The sequence below is a fragment of the Lepeophtheirus salmonis genome, chromosome W (genome assembly GCF_016086655.4).
Source record: "Lepeophtheirus salmonis chromosome W, UVic_Lsal_1.4, whole genome shotgun sequence".
NCBI classification, from domain to species: Eukaryota; Metazoa; Arthropoda; class Copepoda; order Siphonostomatoida; family Caligidae; genus Lepeophtheirus; species Lepeophtheirus salmonis.
The window spans coordinates 720,103-738,142 of record NC_092585.1 but is presented as its reverse complement, the minus strand read 5'-3'; the positions used below and the strand labels follow the sequence as shown (position 1 = coordinate 738,142).

Below are 18,040 nucleotides of genomic sequence, written 5' to 3'. Positions count from 1 at the left end.
AAATCTTGTCAATGAAAAGCTTCTAGAAAATATTAAGTTTTGATATTTTTTAAATATTCTATCTTTAAAAATACGAATTTAATCAATTGGTAAATAAAACAAACCAATTGCATCAAAACAAACACTTTTAGGGATACGCGTACATCTAATCATTAGTAAAATATCGGATCAAAAAATACTTGGAGATCAGGTAATGTCTAGTTTTCATCTGATTCAAGAGCCACTGACCTACAGTTTTTACAATATTTGTTGTTATAAGGGTTATAAGACAAATTAACAAGGGACCCTATTTTCCAAAAAAAGCCTTAGGGCTCTGAGTCTTGGGGAACCTTTATACCACGATTGGCTGTTTTATATCAAGTTTTTGTTAACGCTTTACGCCCTGAATTAAATTATAAATGATTTTTTTTATTATTATTTAAACATGAATGTTAGGGTGTGAATAGTTCATATTTGTATTTTTTCTTTTTTCGACAGTCTGGAATAATTTACATCTATACAAGTAAAAATTGTCAGTTGGGACTGCAGATGTGACTAAAAAGTATCACTGATTTACAGCTTTATCTTCGAGTTATTTAGATTTAGTTTCTCATTTGTTGGCCTTTGGCAAAGCCAGTGGAAAAATCAAAGAAAGGAGAGTCGATGACGTTTGACGCTTCTACCTACTCTTGCTTCTTGTATTTAAATTTCATTTTTGTGGTATTGTGATCAGCTATACAATCAAACAGGGCGAATCAGAATCAATTTCGTGCCCTATGCTAGATATTAGTTAATAATATGTATATTCAATATTATACTCTCACACAAAACTGAATATATTATTTGCTATTGACATTTATTAAATTCTGAGAAACAATAAAAACCTCTAATAATATAATAAATAATTAAAATTGTAACATCAATAGCTCACGCGAAATATAAAGTTGAACTATGTACAAAACGAAAACTGTAGACAAGTGTTACAAAATAAATCATAAATATTAATATTACAACTAGGGTTGTGGGAATCGTGTTTTGCGCAAGTGCGCCCGCAAATACAACTTCAACTATCTGGTTCCTCTGTTTTCTTTCGGACATAAACAAACCTATATTCCTAAACTGTACATGATGGCCGATAGGTAATTTCGAACATACTTATAAGATATCTCAATTATGATTTTTTTTAACATTACAACTTATCTGAAAATTTACTACATATAGAATCTTTCCTTCACCAAAATATAGATTTACTTGGTAATATTTAATCAAAATAATATTATCTAGAAAATGTGTTAATGTTGGTTATAATTTATTGTATGATACAAATAGTATTAAATATTAATTGTCATAATATAAAACTTTGGTATGCAAGTATAGATAATCACAATTAAGATTATTTGATGATGCAAATAGAATATGAGAAGTATATATTAATAGAGAATTGTAGAAACGGCAAAGAATAATCAAAATAGTCTAAATGATTTAGTATCAAAGGTTGTTAACACAAATACAAAGTCATGTGGGTTCAATATATATATTGAAGAAGTCAAAGTTGTAGGAGATCGTGGAACAAGAGCCAAGAAAGATAGTGAAGACAGTGTGGTTTCCAATTTCCTCATAAGAATGGGAAAGTTTACTTGCAAAAAGCGTCGAATGCACAAGATATGGTAAGAGAGGCCACTATGCAAGAGTATGCACGTGTCTACAAGAAAGCTCTATTTTGATCATCAACTCGATTCAAAAATTTGAACTGAATGAATTACCCATCGATGTATTGAATGTCCATGGAAATTACTTCAAAAATATAATAGCTACATATGACAGTGGTGCAATTGTATCTGTCGCTGGATCAAGAGTTCCAAGTAAATATCGATTCCAACCCAAATAAAAGAATATCGTTTAGAATATATCTTTAACTTAAATGATTATTTATTTACTCATGAAGGAAGAGGGATTGTTGTATATTATTAATATATAACTTCCCTATAAATAACTTTATAAATGTAAATTATATTCTGTAAATTTATGCAAGACAAAATATATTGTTAGTTTGAGAACATCAAACCCATCATTACAGGAAGTGTACTCGTAACTTCTTAGTGACCGCTGACAATAAAGGATGAATAGATAACTTTGGCACGAAATCTAAAGAATAGAAATGAGGAAATTAAGTAACAAATTATAAAAAATTTTTATTTATATTTACGTGTTGACAATTAAATGATAACGGAACATTCATTCCATTTGGTGATCAACAATTCCCTCCATTTCTTAGTACTTAGTTGGGACCTCCTTTTCGTATTGATGATATTCATCATACTAAAGACTCTCACAGCATGACAATTGACAATATTTTTGTATACAAGGTTGTCACTTGTTCAGAGTTCCTTTAGTTTTGTGTAGCCAGGATTCTTTTGAAGCACTTCTTTGAACTTGGTCTTGAATGGCTCTTCCTTCAAATCTTTTCTACTATGGTTATGCTGGTAAGAAGAGGCAATCTTTCCTCAAGCACAGTAATTGCCAAAGGTATTTGATGAAAATTTTCCTGCATAAATACGACTTCTTCTCTTAAAAAATCATTATTAATTACTTCTTGTGTTCTTCTGGTTGCTGCCAAATCTTCGTCAAGGCTGCTTAAATATTCTCTGAAGACGTCGAAGTGATGGTAGTAGTACTCCACTGCTTTTAACCAAGTTCCCTATCTTGTTATAATTGGTGATGGAGGGAGGGAAATTTCGTACGAAGCAGTTAATACTCTCTTTCTTCTTCCAAAATTCAAAAACATATTTTTCTCATTGAAAATAAGTTCGTTCATTAGAGGAAACTTTTGTTGAATCATATCTGTAACTCCATGTAATCTATGAGCAATACATGTAATGTGAATCAATACCGAGATTTTTTTATCTCGAAAATCTTCTCCTGCCTTGAGACAATACGAGGCAGAATGAGTGATGAAAACTTGCAGTTTACGCGGGACAAAATCTTCTCCCAATAACTTATAAACTGAGCTTATGACGATGTTCTTTGCATTGTTTGCGTTTGCAATCTCAATATCAATCAACTCAATAAGGTAAGGTCTCCCACAGAAAATTCTGTCCATAGGGCCAATCAAAATTGCCATCATTGACCTCCCTCGATGATCTCTTGTCTCATTTAGTGCAACAAAAATATCCTTTTCTTCCACTTCTTCTTTTATTCTATTCAAAACTCCTTGACATACTTCCCCAACCAAGTTGTTAACGACCCATTGACCTGGAGAAGTTTTCCAGTATATTTTTGAATAAATTTGGAGAAATTGGGATGATTCAGAACATTTAAAGGGATGTTACACGACAAAAATAACTTTGCCACGTCCAAATTGAATGATGAACCGTTTAATTCTCCTTCGTCTCCTTGAGTCTTGTGTTTCTTGAAGACTTTTAAGTTGTTGATTTGATGGGAGGTTTTGGAGTGGCGGATTACTTGCAATAAATAACGAGATGGACACGAGAAACTACAAAAACAGTAAGATATACTTTTATTTTCAAAATCATAATTCCATACATCAGTACCTTCGTTATTAGAAACCCATGAAAAAAGACACGTTTTCTTCAGCATGATGATGATGAACGTGAGAGAGCAGTAAGGGAAAGTTGCATTGCTGTTGATTAGAGCAGTACTGAGGATAATTTGTTTAGAAGATGCAAGGGTACCAACGTATTTTATTCCTTTTTTTATATAATCTCTTTCAACCAATCAAATTCGTTCTTTTTCAACAATTCCAACAACTCTAATTACAACTACACAAATATAAGCGTAGACTTGTATTATGAAATTAGGAAAACTAGTGTCCTAGTAATCTTGGAGTCAGAAAGGTCATTCCAATAGATGAGGGTTCAATTTGGTGTTTTTATCTTCCTCTGACGAAAGTACTTCGTCAAGGAGGGGAATATCTTGCATCCTCCACCACTAAAAGGAAATACACTTACTGTCTCGGAGAAAAATTTGACATCTTGAATCCCATATGACGACAATGAAGTAATTTAGTAAATATTTATCCGTCTCTTGATTTGGTGAAGAAATAAGGACTCTTGGCGACTTGCTGGTGTTCAGAATAAAGTTATTTACTTTTTGCGATTCTCAAACATGTAATTAATGACATTACCAGAGGTCCAAAGCATTACAACAGTAATAATAAACAATAACCTTTGAGTAACTAAATGAAAAAGGTGAATTTCAGAGGTTTCGTGGATAATTATGATCCATATTTAAATTCAAGTAATTCAAGCTTTACCGCATTAAGAACTTAACTGAAGGGGAATTTATATATGTGAGGCTCGGTAGCAGGAAAATGAAAAGCGACATCTTGCAAAAAAAATATAACGCTGCACCATTCTTTCTCCTCAGGCTAACGGTCGCGCTTTGCTACATGGTTTAATGCTTTATTTTTCTCAAGTTGTAGTTGATATTTTTATTTATTCTTGAGGACAGAACGTCTAAGTATTGAAGGAGTAGCTACGTGTGAGTGTGCTCATGAAAAACAAAAATGAAAATCAAAGATTTGTTGAGGAGTTATCTAATATATTATTAAAGCAAAATGTGTATGTTTGTCGACGCCTAATAACTCGAGGCAATGCAGTGTACTACCGCTAGAAATATAATATGTGAAAATTCTTTTGCACTCCCATAAATAACAAAATATTAATTTCAGTAACGCCGTGTTAGCTCTTCAAATTCAAGAGCAACTTGTAGGATAGGCCAAGGTTAATAGAAATACAAGGTTAGACCATCCTGTAATCGGGCTTGCTAGAAATTTCAATCTGATGTTAGATGTATTGATAATAATCAATAAATTTTGATTTTGCACAAAAATATGCTCATTTTAAAACCGTCTTGAAACTAATTTCTTGAAAAAACCTCTAAGTGCGTTATTTGGTTACTTTTATGCATAAATTAATCAACAAAGTGCTATATGTAATAAATCAAACACGAATTTCCATTTAAAAACACCAAATTGTGATTTTTAACAAAAATATGCTCATTTTAAGCCGGTCTTGAGATTAATTTTTGGAAAAAACCTCAAATTGTGTTATTTCTTTGATCAAACACCTCAATAAATTAACAAAGTGCTATATTTAATAATTAAAAGAAAAATTTCCAATAATAATCAATAAATTTGATTTTTTTTTTAAATATGCTCATTTTAAGCCGGTTTTTAGATTAATTTCTTGAAAAAACCTCAAATTGCGTTTCTCTTTTCTGAAACGCCTCAATTAATCATCAAAGTGCTATATATAACAATTAAAAGGCAAATTTCCAATTAAAAACACTAAATTTTGATTTTTCACAAAGAAATATGCTCATTTTAAGCCCGTCTTGAGACTAATTTCTTAAAAAACTTCAAATTGCGTTATTTCTTCGCTAAAACACCTTAATAAATCATAAAAGTGCTATATTTAATCATTTAAAGGTAAATTTCCAATTATAAACACTAAATTTTGATTTTCTTCAAAAAATGTTATTAATTTGAGCCCTTTTTGGCTCTTATTTCTTTAAAAAAGCTCCAAATTGCATTATTTCTTTGCTAAAACGCTTCAATAAATCAACAAAGTGATGCATTTAATAATTAACAGACGAATTTCGAATTAAAAACATTAAATTATGATTTTTTTCAAAAAATGTTATTAATTTGAGCCCTTTTTGACTGTAATTTCTTTAAAAAGCTCCAAATTGCATTATTTCTTTGCTAAAATGCTTCAATAAATCAACAAAGTGCTATATTTAATAATTAAAAGGCTTAAAAACACTAAATTTTGATTTTTCAAAAAAAAAATTTCCTCTTAAGCCGGTTTTTAGACTATTTTCTTTAAAAAAATCTGTAAGGACTAGGATCATGTTTTATAAAAAAGGGGACGAAATCCTGAGATGTAAACCCTTTTCATAAGTCGTTAAAGAAGAACATCGTGATAAAATATGCAACTTTTGCTTTTCACGTGGAGAAGTTAAAATTTCGAGATGTTCCGGGTGTTGCGTCATATATTATTGTAGAAGACAATGCCAAAGATCTTCTTGGACGGAAACTCATAAACACGAACGTAAATACTTGAAAATGTTTGTTAGGTTCATAAGTGCCTCCAAAAGATTTCTTTTTAATTGTTCGAACACTTTGTAAGCTTCAATTTGATGGTGGATATTCAGAGGAAAGTAATAGAAAAATAAAAGTTAATAAATATATATTTAAAAGCAAAAAAAATTCACTTAATAGCAAAAATATAGTTACTTTATCCAATGGCCGTTCAAGAAGATTTGTTGACCTTGTGTCTTAGAAGGAAATTTTTTATAATGGATCATTTGTTTATGAGCACGGTCTTTGAGTATTTAAGATTAATTCAAAATCAGCTTGGTGGAGTATTGAAAACGAATGAATCTGAAGTACTGAATATAGTCACGAAATTATCGATAAATTCGGCAAATATGTTGAATGAGAAACTTATAAATTTTGGGCATTGTTTATCATTAGAATTTTCTGCCATAGATCATTGTTGTAGACCAAATACAGTCTATATCGTCATTGATTGTACGTTAGTAGTTAAAGCTCTGTGAGATATTGCTTATTTTGATGATGTAAGAGTAGGTTATCTAGATATCATTAAGCCACGGAGTTTTAGACAACAATAGTTAAAAAAACAAATTTTTTAGTATTGTAACTGCGAAGAATGTAGTGAAGATCCCTTGAATCTTGAAAAGTTGAAACCACATAGTCCATTCTGTCCCGAATGCCAAAATTTATTGGATGGTAAAAAATGCATGAACTGTAATAAGGTAAGATTATCATGGAATTTAAAATATTAAAAAGTATTTAATCTTATCCTAGGAAATCGATTTGTCTCGATATTATGAAATAAAATAAATTTTGATGAAGGAAGAAAAAGGTCAATGCGAAAACAATTAAAGAACTGTTGAAGTATTTTCATTCCTTTGACTATGTATCTTACAACTATGGTATTGAACTGATATGTTGTGACAAGTTGCTCACGGTAAATGAATTACAAATTTTGTATGAAAGGATTCTTTTGGCATGGAGGAAGTACGAGCATACCTATGATACATCAATGTGTGAATATTTGATAGGTCGTATGATAATACTTATTAATAAGAAGAAATTAAAGTATTTACTTAATTTATTCTAAAAAACTAAGACAGTCATGGGTGTTATATACCCAAAAAGTCATTATATGTTTGTTGTATTCAATGCTGCGTGTCTCATGTTCAATATAAAGAAGAGTAAATAATATTACTATTCAAATGAATTACTGTAGCTATTTCATTTCATTACCGTAAGTTAAATGAAGAAAGATTATTTAACTACTTATAATTGATAAAGTAATGTAACAACGTTGCTCAATCGACAACACACTCGGGAGAAATTATTATCTTGAACGGAATGTGCGTTAAAACTTATAAATATAATTTAACAATCAGCCATATAATAAAGGTTTGTATTAAAATTTGACGCGTCAAAGTCAATCCAACTCTGAGTAATTGAGCCAAAAACAAAAAGTTAATCGTGAATAATTATTTTGCAGAGAAAAACGCAGAGTACTATTTGGATAGATTACAGAGATGGGAGCATCCCTGGGAGAAGTGGGTAGAGTTTTATGTTAAAAAATAAAAATTCAGAAAATATGTCTTGTATTTTTGTTAGGTCGGAAACTTTCCGACAACCCATGTATATTTAATGTAAGTATATAGTATATAGATTTCAAAGCAATTCCTTGGTCGAAAGAAATGTTTAGTTATACATTCTTAATCAGTGCAGCTCCATCTCACTGATAATAGGAACAAAAAAAATATTAATTAATAATATGTATACGTAATGTGATTTCTTATTAAGAAATGTTTTAGTGTGTGTATTCTTACATTGATAACTTGTGAAAATATGACAATTAAAATCATAAATGATCTACATTAAACATATATTTATTGTTTGATTAAGTCCATTAATTGTGTAACGTTTTTTAATTCTATGTATTGATGTATACATTCCATATTCGTATTTTATTCCGACTTCCTCAACCATTTTCGATACAAGCTCAATTTTAGCTAACTTTTTTGGAATGGTCCTGATGAAAATTGTTTGAGGTAATATCTGTAGAACCCACAGGTTTAAGCACTTGCAAGGGCGTCCGTAAGATTATCTATTTTTTAGGGGGCTTGGTTCTTGGACTTTTTTTTGAAAAAAAATTCAAAAATCCTTTGCCATTCACAAAAAAATTAACTTTTTGGAAACAAATTTCAAAAATTAAATTTTTGGGAAGTTTTAAAATTCATATTTATTCACAGAAAATTATTTTTTTTGGAAAAAAAATTTTTAAAATCCATAGCTATTTACAAAAAATTAGACTTAAAAAAAATCAAATCTCAAATATTAAATTTTTTGCTCTGCTGCTTAATTTGCCCGAATGACGAAAAACTTTTTTAGTGAAGACCAAAAATTCCTTTTTTGGGGGGAGGCGCTACAGCTCCTTGGGCCCACCTCCTACGCACACCTCTGACTTACTTAAAACAAGTTTTTATTGTTTGTTTAATGTTAATGCACCATAAATCCTCTTTATTTAATTTTTCTGGAGAGAACATCTTAGTTTGTGTGTTCATGAATTAATGATGCTTTGTCGGGGAGTTAAAAGTGTAAGTCCTTGTTGGACACAGAGTAGAATTGAGTATTAACAAGGGAGTAAAAATTGCATATGTCCCTGCTCGATACGGAGTGGGACTTGTGTTAATTTTCATTCGTGTTATTGCTGTTTGCAATGAAACTTTATGACAGGTTAGCTGGTCTCCTCTAAAATATAATTGATAATTTCAGGGTCACCATGTTGTTTATCTTGTTTTGTTTTTTTTGCATTTCGGCATGGCAAGTCTTTTACAACTTGAAATAATGATTATTTGAATTAAATATTTTCGTGTCTTAAATAAAAGATGGATAACTATTTGTTTAGATTTAATTTATGTTCAATAAATGTTCTATTTACTTTACACTATTAATATTTACATAACGAGTGGTTTATTAAAATTTGAACACATTTAATTTCAAACTTCAACAAAATATAGTTTATTAATTAACAATAGAATTTCAAGGAAGAAAAAAATAGCAAGGATACGCTCCTGAAAGAATATGGAAGAGAGTCAGGTTTAATAATTAATGATAAGAAAACACAGATATTGACAAACTCTAGGGAAAAATTAAACAAAATTAGCGCTACTTATCCCGTTCAAGGTCCTTGACAATGTGGTTTCAATGGAGGACTGGAGAACATACCTCGGATAGATGAGAAAATATCTCACTTAATAATAGAAGTCCACAAACACAAAATTGGGGTTATTGATAAAATAAAATGTGGGAATATGACAATACTCTCAGGAATTAATCACATTCTTCGATGCACCCCTTTTTGACAAATTGAAGGCCCAAGCTTGGAAGAGAAAGAGCATAGAGTTTGTTGGCACTCCAAAATCAATCAGTCATCAGAGACTTTTCTTACCAAAGGCTAGAGGGGGACTCAGAATGATGGACCAAGAGTTGCACTGGGAAATTTTGACAAATACGAATACGCCGACATCATCTCCATGGAACAAATTAAAGCCATCCAATGATATCTTCAAGGTGTATTGGAGGTCAGCGGGGGCGAATGGCCCTCTAGTTGGAAACCCAGAAGTAAAAATAGGTCTTCCTAATAAGATCAGACAGGAGCTGGGTCTTAACACCATAAATGATGTAATTACCAGGGATATAATCAACCATCCGATCGTGAGTATGTAGGTATGTTAATAACCTAGAGGGCGACAATATAAAAAATACTTCCAATTATATAGTTCAAATATATCTGAAAATATTAAGGTTGAAGTAACGTCGGCAAGGTGTCATAATTTGGACTCTGAGGAAGTTATTGGCATATTTTCTAGGATAAAAAATTAATCCCAAAGTGCAACAATGGACCATATATCATGTCGGTTAAGAGCTTCAAAGAATAAAACTATTCAATATTTAGACAATATGGATACTCCACTGAGAGAAGACATTATATAAAAAAGTATAAAATTAGCCAGAGATTATAGAAAAAAGAAGATAATGTACCATGAAGAAGTAGGTAGCAAATTGATAAGGAGAAAAATTATAAAAGAAACATCCAAGGACGACAAATTGCGGAAGAAGTTAGAAAAAAAAATAAAGAAAGGCAAATTACAATCAGCATGGAAGGATGTAACTAATATTGATGCATCTACTAAAAATGAAGTAATAGGAATTCTTCAAGGAAAAATAATTGGAAAAAATGCCGGTCATTTATGGCTTGTAGACTCTGAACTAGAAAATCTTAATGCTAAAGTGGAAGATTTCGATGTTGACAAAATGTCTTATAATATATTGACCTCAAACAGAGAGATACCTTAGAAAAATATGAAATGTCAGCATATGCTTCAGGAGCTGATGTTTTAGTTGGAGATTTTAAGTCTTTTGATTAATTTAATCGCATTTGGAAATTGATATATTCTACGAATTCATCTACCAATAGTTGCATCGTTAGACAACTTTTTCATCATAAAATTTGTTATTCCCATAATTTTCTTATCCTTTCTGATGAATCCATTAAGTTATTTCGAAAAACCTACAAAAAATAATAAACTACAAAAAATAAACGTATAAATTTAATAATCACTAATTTGAATTACAAGTTTTTTTATTTCAAATCCGATCCATCACCTGGTCAGCTCACCATAAATAAACAGCAAAAGTTAAGTAGAACCTAAAAGTTAGTGAGAAAAGGTATTAAGTTTTGGACCCGAAAAATCAGAATTACTCCGTGATCATCCAACAAATTATGGTAAAAGAGATATTGATCCCCACTAGAAGGCAAAATACATCCTGTGAGCTAATTTTTAGTCCGATATTGTGATTTTTCAAATTTTGTTAACATACCTAGAGTATGCTATATGTTTCCCTCTTAAGGGTCTTCAAACCAACCAAAAAAACATTTCATCTAAGAGTAGCACTAAATATTAATTATAAATAAATTAAAGAGTGAGTGAGAAAAAAACACCCTCCAAACGATCTCTGCAACAATTTTAAATGCAAAATACAGGATAAAATGATCCAGAAACAATATGTGAGGTCATTATTCGATCCATATCTTACTCCTAAGCAATCCTACCTGAGATAACGGGTCGCCTTTGGAGTGTATTATATAGAGAGAGACACTCCTTGGAATGACTGCAACAAAAATAAAACGCTCGCCCGTGTTTTTCGTGACTGTAAATATCTAAAAGGAATATGGTTTATAATGGCTGAACTACTCACTCAGTTTCCAACCTGTGGGTCACGAACCCAATGTCATGGGGTGGCTAATCGATTTTGACCCGAACGTGAATATTATATAAAATACGGTAAAAAATGAAGAAAGTCAAATAAATTAAATTTTTGTAATAAAATTAAGACAGTTATATAAATTCACACTATTAAAATAAATGAAACAGTTCATTAAGTCACTCAACACAACGTCTGAGACAGTATGAAACATGTTTCGTTTCTGTTTTATTTTGGTTGCGCCACCGCTGTCGCTCCTTATAAGTCACTCAACACAACGTCTGAGGGTGTATTGAACGTGTTTTATTTTGGTTGCGCCACCACTGTCGCTCCTCCCATCAGTCTTGTTGTCGCACTTGTAGTGACATATTGTTAGCTTTATTCGAGTAATTCTTAACCCTTTAAAAATAAGTGTAAGAAAGAGAAAATACAGCGATGATCTTAAAGTGGGGATTCACTGACAAAGTTAATGCAGGTGTGGAAAGACCACAGTGTGTAGTATGTTTGGAAGTTCTTGCCCATGAGTCTATGAAACCAGCTAAACTTCAAAGATATATCGAAACTAAGCTAAATTGAAATTGAAAGATAAAAGTATTGATTTATTTAAAGCAAAAGTTGATGGCGTCAAAAGTCGGCACATTGATAGCATTGGATTATTACAAAACAAAAAATTAGCCGCCATTGCAGCTTCATACACGGTTGCATTAAGAATAGCACAAACTAAGAAACCACACACAATAGCTGATAATCTTATTTTTCCATGCACCAAAGATATTGTGCGTCTCATGATCGGTCCTGAAGCAATAAATAAATTATCGCCTATATCCGTGTCAAACAATACGGTAAAACGAAGGATAACAGATATGTCCGAGGATATTTTATGTCAAATTATTCAAGAATTAAAAGAAACTCATACTGGGCTGCTCAGCATATATATAGCTTGATGAAACTACTGATGTGACAAACTTTGCACAACTTCTTGTGTATGTTTGTTATTATAAAAATAAAATAAAATTTTGAGGGCCTCGGTGTTTGGAATACGGACACTGCAGGGTTCCCCTCGACAGGCAACTAAAAGGTCTAGTCGAGGGGGCTGGCATCAGGGCTGTAGGGGGCTAAAAGTGTCAAAAAAGAGTTCAAAAGAGTCTTGCAACAGCAGAGACGGATTTTTTTCATTGATATTGTCAATAATGGCCTCTCCACCCTCACAAGGCTCTTTCCAACCACTTTCTTGATAGCTCTCTGGACAGTCTGGTATGAAACCCCGATATCTCTTGCATGGGCCCTCGTGGACTAGAGCAGCCTCCAACCGCCTCTGGAACCCTTTGTACACAGCTGTTTTCTTTAACTCCTGTGATTCCAGTTTGGCCTTTTTATCAGAGTCCTTCTTCCTCTCTAACGTTTCTGATTTGCTGACGGCGTAGACAGCAGTCCTGGAGACGCCCAGCGTCAAAGAGTGCGCGAATGGAAATTCTTAGATCACGTTGAAGACTCATTTTCTTGACTTGAACTTAAAGTAGAGAGCTCAGGTTTTTTTGTTTTGTTTTGTAACTAATTTTTTATGCTTTAATACATCGGAATAGGAATTAATTTCAATCACTAAACCTTCATCAATTAATCGTAATTATTAAACTTACAGGTTGTCCACGATAAATTGGAATTATCTTAAAATTCAACCTGCTTGATAAAATTGAATTTGGAGTGTATTTGTTAATTTGAAAAAGTTAGACATGATATTAAACAATAAATTTATTCAACATGTCTTCCATCTTGCCCCTAAAGGATTTGCATGCCCTGATGACTTCAGCGGAATCGACAGCATTCCACTCCCTAGTAATGCTCTTGTGGCTGACCTTGCACACCTCCCTCTTCAACTTCCCTTCCAGTAGTAATCACACGGATTGAGGTATTATATTGGCATGTTGCATAACGACATGGTATTAATAAAACATATGAAGGTAATTCGTTATATAAGTTTCCAGCTTTTTTCTTCATCAATACTATCAGACATTTTTGACTTAAAGTAAAATAAACAAAAGTCCAAGGGTTATAGAAATACAAGGTTATACCATAACACGAGTACGACAAAATGCGTTTTTCTTGCCCAGCAGTCGGTATCATACATTAAATTAAAAATTCTAGCAATAATGATGTCACAAACTATGAGTCGTTGAGTGTTTTGTCAAAATCTGTCAGTCTTGCTCAGCAGTCGGTACGATACATCAAATTGAAAATTCTAGCATGCCCGATTGCATGATGGTCTGGCCTTGTATTTCTATTAACCTTGGAAGAGTTTTAAACTCTTTTTTACGTACACTTTTATAGCAATAGATTGCTAAGGTAAACAAAGAGGTGCAAGGTAAATCCACCAGATGATGACGTTTGCAACAACTCTATATTTTTTATCGTTACTTCATATCGCTATGATAGCTCTGAGGATTAAAATCTCTAAAAATATGGATTTAAAACCAAATTATTCGGACTGGACATTGACGGAGCTGAAGAGTGAACTTTCAAGAAGAGGTGCCTTGAAAAAGAGTTTGTTTTATTTTTCTTTGATAATTATTAATTAATTAAGAAGTATTGATACATTTCTTACTACTTACAAACTACAACCAAAGAAGAATTCGTGATTGATATAATCCGAATGAAGAGTATTCTTGTACGATTTCAACTCAAGCCATTTCGTATATAAGCTCTGAGGTGCCTTGGTGAGGCCTCCCCCCAAGGAGGTCCTTACTGCTCTTGGAAGCTTTGTCAAAGAAGGCAAATATAAGATCAAAAATAAACGAAAAAAGCCTTAAAAACATCGACATTTCAAAAATAGCGATATTGGAGCCAGTAACTTCCTGTACGAAGCCTATGGTGATCCCAAAAAAATTGCCTATTTTCTTACCTTTTAGAAATAGTGTTATTAAATAAGAATTTGAAAGAGCAAAGAAACAGTGCCCCCAATGCTTCAAAATCGGCCATACCCTGTCCAAGTGTGACCACGGAAAGTCATCATTGAAGGATTTTAAAGAACTTATATATAAGAATGAGGTAAGATCAAATTCTCCGAACATCGAAGAAAAATTGAACAAACCTTCGAATAGATCCAATATAACTCTTCTTGTTGATGCAACACCCGAAAGCACAATGACAAGTTTTTCTAATCCTGAATCACAAGATAAACGGACAGACTCACCTATTTCAACTTTGACTAAAATTAATGACCCAAATAAAAACACAGAGCCCGAAAAATCTGCTAGCAACGATGAGCTTGGTGAAAAGACACTCCAAACTTGCAATAAGGCAACTCTCAAACCCGTAGACGACTCAACGAAGAGTTATACTTTAATTATCAATCACAGTAAATAGTAATAAAAAAATATTGTTTTTAATTTTATTATTAACTAAGCTTTATTTCTGTAAAAGTTTTATTTGTTTATCTCATTTATGTAGTTATAAGTATTTACTTTATGCTGACAAACTGTAATAAAAAGTAAAATAAATGCTTGAATCTAACAAATGGCAAATTTTACATGTTTCCTCCTGTTGTAACATGTCTAATCCTACCCTGTATCATGTCTCCTCCTGGTGTATCAAATATCCTACTTTTAGTTAGTTTCGAAAACACCAATAAATGGTTCTTAATTATAGCACTAGATCAAAAATACTTTGGAATTATATGTCTTAGGTAACTACCTATGTCATGTTGCCCGGACGTTGAATTATCTTTTAAGTTGTGAAACTTATGACAGTTTAAAAAAATATGATTTTTTTGAACATGTTTCCTCACTCTCCCCTCTGCATATCTAAAACATAAGTATGTTCACTAGTAATTTGTACGAACACAAGTGGAATCACAATTATAGAGAGATAAGCTCGAGTGAATTCTCAAAAGTAAAGTCCAATATCTCTAAATACGAGTCGAAGTCAAGTCACGAGTTTTTGGACACGTGAGTAAGTGAGTTTCAAGCCTTGAGTCTTTTTAAAATCTGAACTTTGTCGATCTGACGACGAATTCTAGTCGAATTAGAGTTTTTCATATTGAGTCTTAATCAAATCTGAAATTTATATTTTCTAGTCCAAATGGAGTCCACGTGGAGTATGAAGTCCCAATTTAGTAAGAGTTAGGTACAACTCGTGTTCCAGGTTCCAATTCTGTTTAGTGAGTTATAATTATAATTAATTGATGACCGAATAAAACGAATAATATTTTCTTCACTTCACTTTTATGTATTAAAAAAACAGCAGGTAGTTTCAAAAGGTTCCGTGAGCCATTCAAGTCCTGAAGTAAAAGATGACTTCGGCTCTAATAAAGACCTCATAGTTTGCCACTTACCTTTATACAATATTGTATATTATAAAAGTTATTTGTCAAATAACTTAAAAAAGTTCCCCCTCTTCCAAGGTTAATAGAAATACAAGGTTATACTATAACGCGTATACGACTGCTGTTTTACTTCCACCACGCTTTTTTATATTGACGTCATTGTTTATGTGTTTGGTCAAAATCTGTATTTCTTACCCAGCAGTCGGTACGATACATCAATTGAAAAATCCAGCAACAGTGACGTCATAAACCATGATTGGTTGCATGTTTGGTCAAAATCTGTCTGTCTTGCCCACCAATCGGTACGATACACCAAATTGAAGCAAGTCCGATTACGTTATGGTCTAACCATGTATTTCTTTTAACCTTGCCCCTCATCATGGATTGCAATTAATAGGACCTGCATAATCGGTGCATGTAATCTTCTTTAATGTAAGGATCGTTCATTTTGTAGATGCCCTTTCCCATCAAAGTCTGTGATAGTGACTTCTGATCTCGTGCCTCTTTGCTCAAAAATATATTAATTCATCCAGTTATTGAACGGAATCATTGTATACTTCCATAAGAAGTAATGAGCTCCATAAAAATATAGAATAATCGACTAAAAGACCAAGCCAGGAACAGAAAGTGTTCTCATCCTCCATCCACTGATCCTTCATTGAAATTCTTAAGTCGCTTTCTTCTTAAGTCAACTCTGCTTCGTTTCTTATTCTAAGAAAACTATTTCATTGCATGGAGTTACAACGCTAAAACTAAAATACCCTATGTATTTTGTTGTCAGTTGTCAATTCCATCCTCTCACAGGATACATCATGGCTATTTCATAATGTATTATTTTTAATAAATAAACAAAGTAATAAGTTATTCATTAACGGTGGGTTACAAATGTTAGCTATAGTTTAAAATCTTCATTTGATTAATGAGACTTGATATTTAATTATTTAATTGTGACAATAAATCTTTACTACTCTAAGTGCAATTTGCTGCGCCTCAAATGGGTTAATCTGAACTATTGTATGATAGAAATAAACGATAATTTGTTGAAAGCTACAAATGTAGCCCCGCTTGAATTTCTGTTGGGGGGATACATTTGTTTATTTTTTCATAAAACTTGAATTAGTTAGTTATTACCCATGATTCTTAGATCTGGCCCATATACTTCTTTCAGGGGCCATAATGAGACTTTATCGTGATCTGGACTTTGCAAGAGTAGATTCATAAGTGTATCATGAGCACCATCCGAAGAGTTGATAATTATTTGCATTCCAAAAAGGAATCCAAAAAGCATATAAAAGTTTTTATCCATTCCTCGTAACGTTCTGTCTTCAATACAATGGTTATTTAAAAAGTACGAAAATTTATCTGTAACTATTACCTGAAATATTTATAATATAAAGATCAATAATTAGAAATGAAATTGTAATAGCAAGAAATATGGACAATTTTCTATTCAAATACTAATGTATATTGTCACTACGTACAGAGAGCAGAAGGTAATTTTCCTACGCAGTTTTGCTTATTCTAACCAATAGCGTAGCTAGCCCTTTTTTTTTTTTTTTTTTTTTTTTTGGTGTGGGGATTGTGCCCCTTATGAGTTGTTGTAATGAAATTAAATATTTATAATAAATTAAAAATATCAAACTTGTAGCATATAAAAATTAAAGCTTTAAACCAAGTAGCGAAACGCAACCATTAGCCTGAGAAAATAGTATGGTCAATATTTTACATATTTTTTCACTAGATGTCGCTTTTCCTATGAATTCATTCATTTACTTATACTGAAGACGGTAACACGTGTTTTTTGTTTATCAATATCTTATATTATATCATATTCTAGTCTGTAAATAGTTATATATTTAGTTAATTACTTTTAAATTATAAATAAATTATGTCAGTTGACAAGAATAATCTTTTGGAGTCTTCGGATATTTTAATCTGTAAGGTCTGCAACCTGTTCTTCAAGGGAGCAGACGATCTTTTTGATCATGCAAAGACGCATTTTGAAGGGAACGAAAAGCTTCATCGAACTCAATCCCTTCCAATAAGTTCAACTGTAACTGTTCATTGTAAGGCAATATTCCTTATTGTCTGCGACTTAGTCGAACAATCTTGGTGTAATGTATTCGTGTCTCCTTCCCTCTGATTCTCTTATTTAGTGTATTTTCTTGTATGTATATATATTTCTAAAGTACTGTCTTTACCTTTTTATAAGTATAAATAGCTATGTATTCTATGTATATACCAGAGTACGGTTTTGTATTAATACGAATGTAATTGTTCCTATTAAACAATCCTTGTATTCCTCCACGTCTTTCTTCTCCTCATTTCTCCCGTTCGTCATGGATCCCTCCTTTTATTAAATAACTGGTACCTCGTCACCTTCGTCCAGACACAATATTGGCGAC

The 18,040-nt window shown here is 32.1% G+C and overlaps 1 long non-coding RNA gene and 1 pseudogene across 1 annotated transcript; one reads left to right on the top strand and one right to left on the bottom strand.

The window, feature by feature from the left end:
- Positions 1-1,890: 1,890 nt before the first annotated feature.
- LOC121130988 (uncharacterized) lies at positions 1,891-4,662 on the bottom strand. Its single transcript, XR_005868898.2, has 3 exons — positions 3,531-4,662; positions 2,186-3,472; positions 1,891-2,124 (listed from the first exon to the last, which is right to left on the bottom strand). It is a non-coding gene; the product is annotated as an uncharacterized lncRNA (long non-coding RNA).
- Positions 4,663-5,851: 1,189 nt separating this feature from the next.
- On the top strand, positions 5,852-7,250 carry LOC121130971 (N-lysine methyltransferase SMYD2-B-like; annotated as a pseudogene).
- Positions 7,251-18,040: the final 10,790 nt, after the last annotated feature.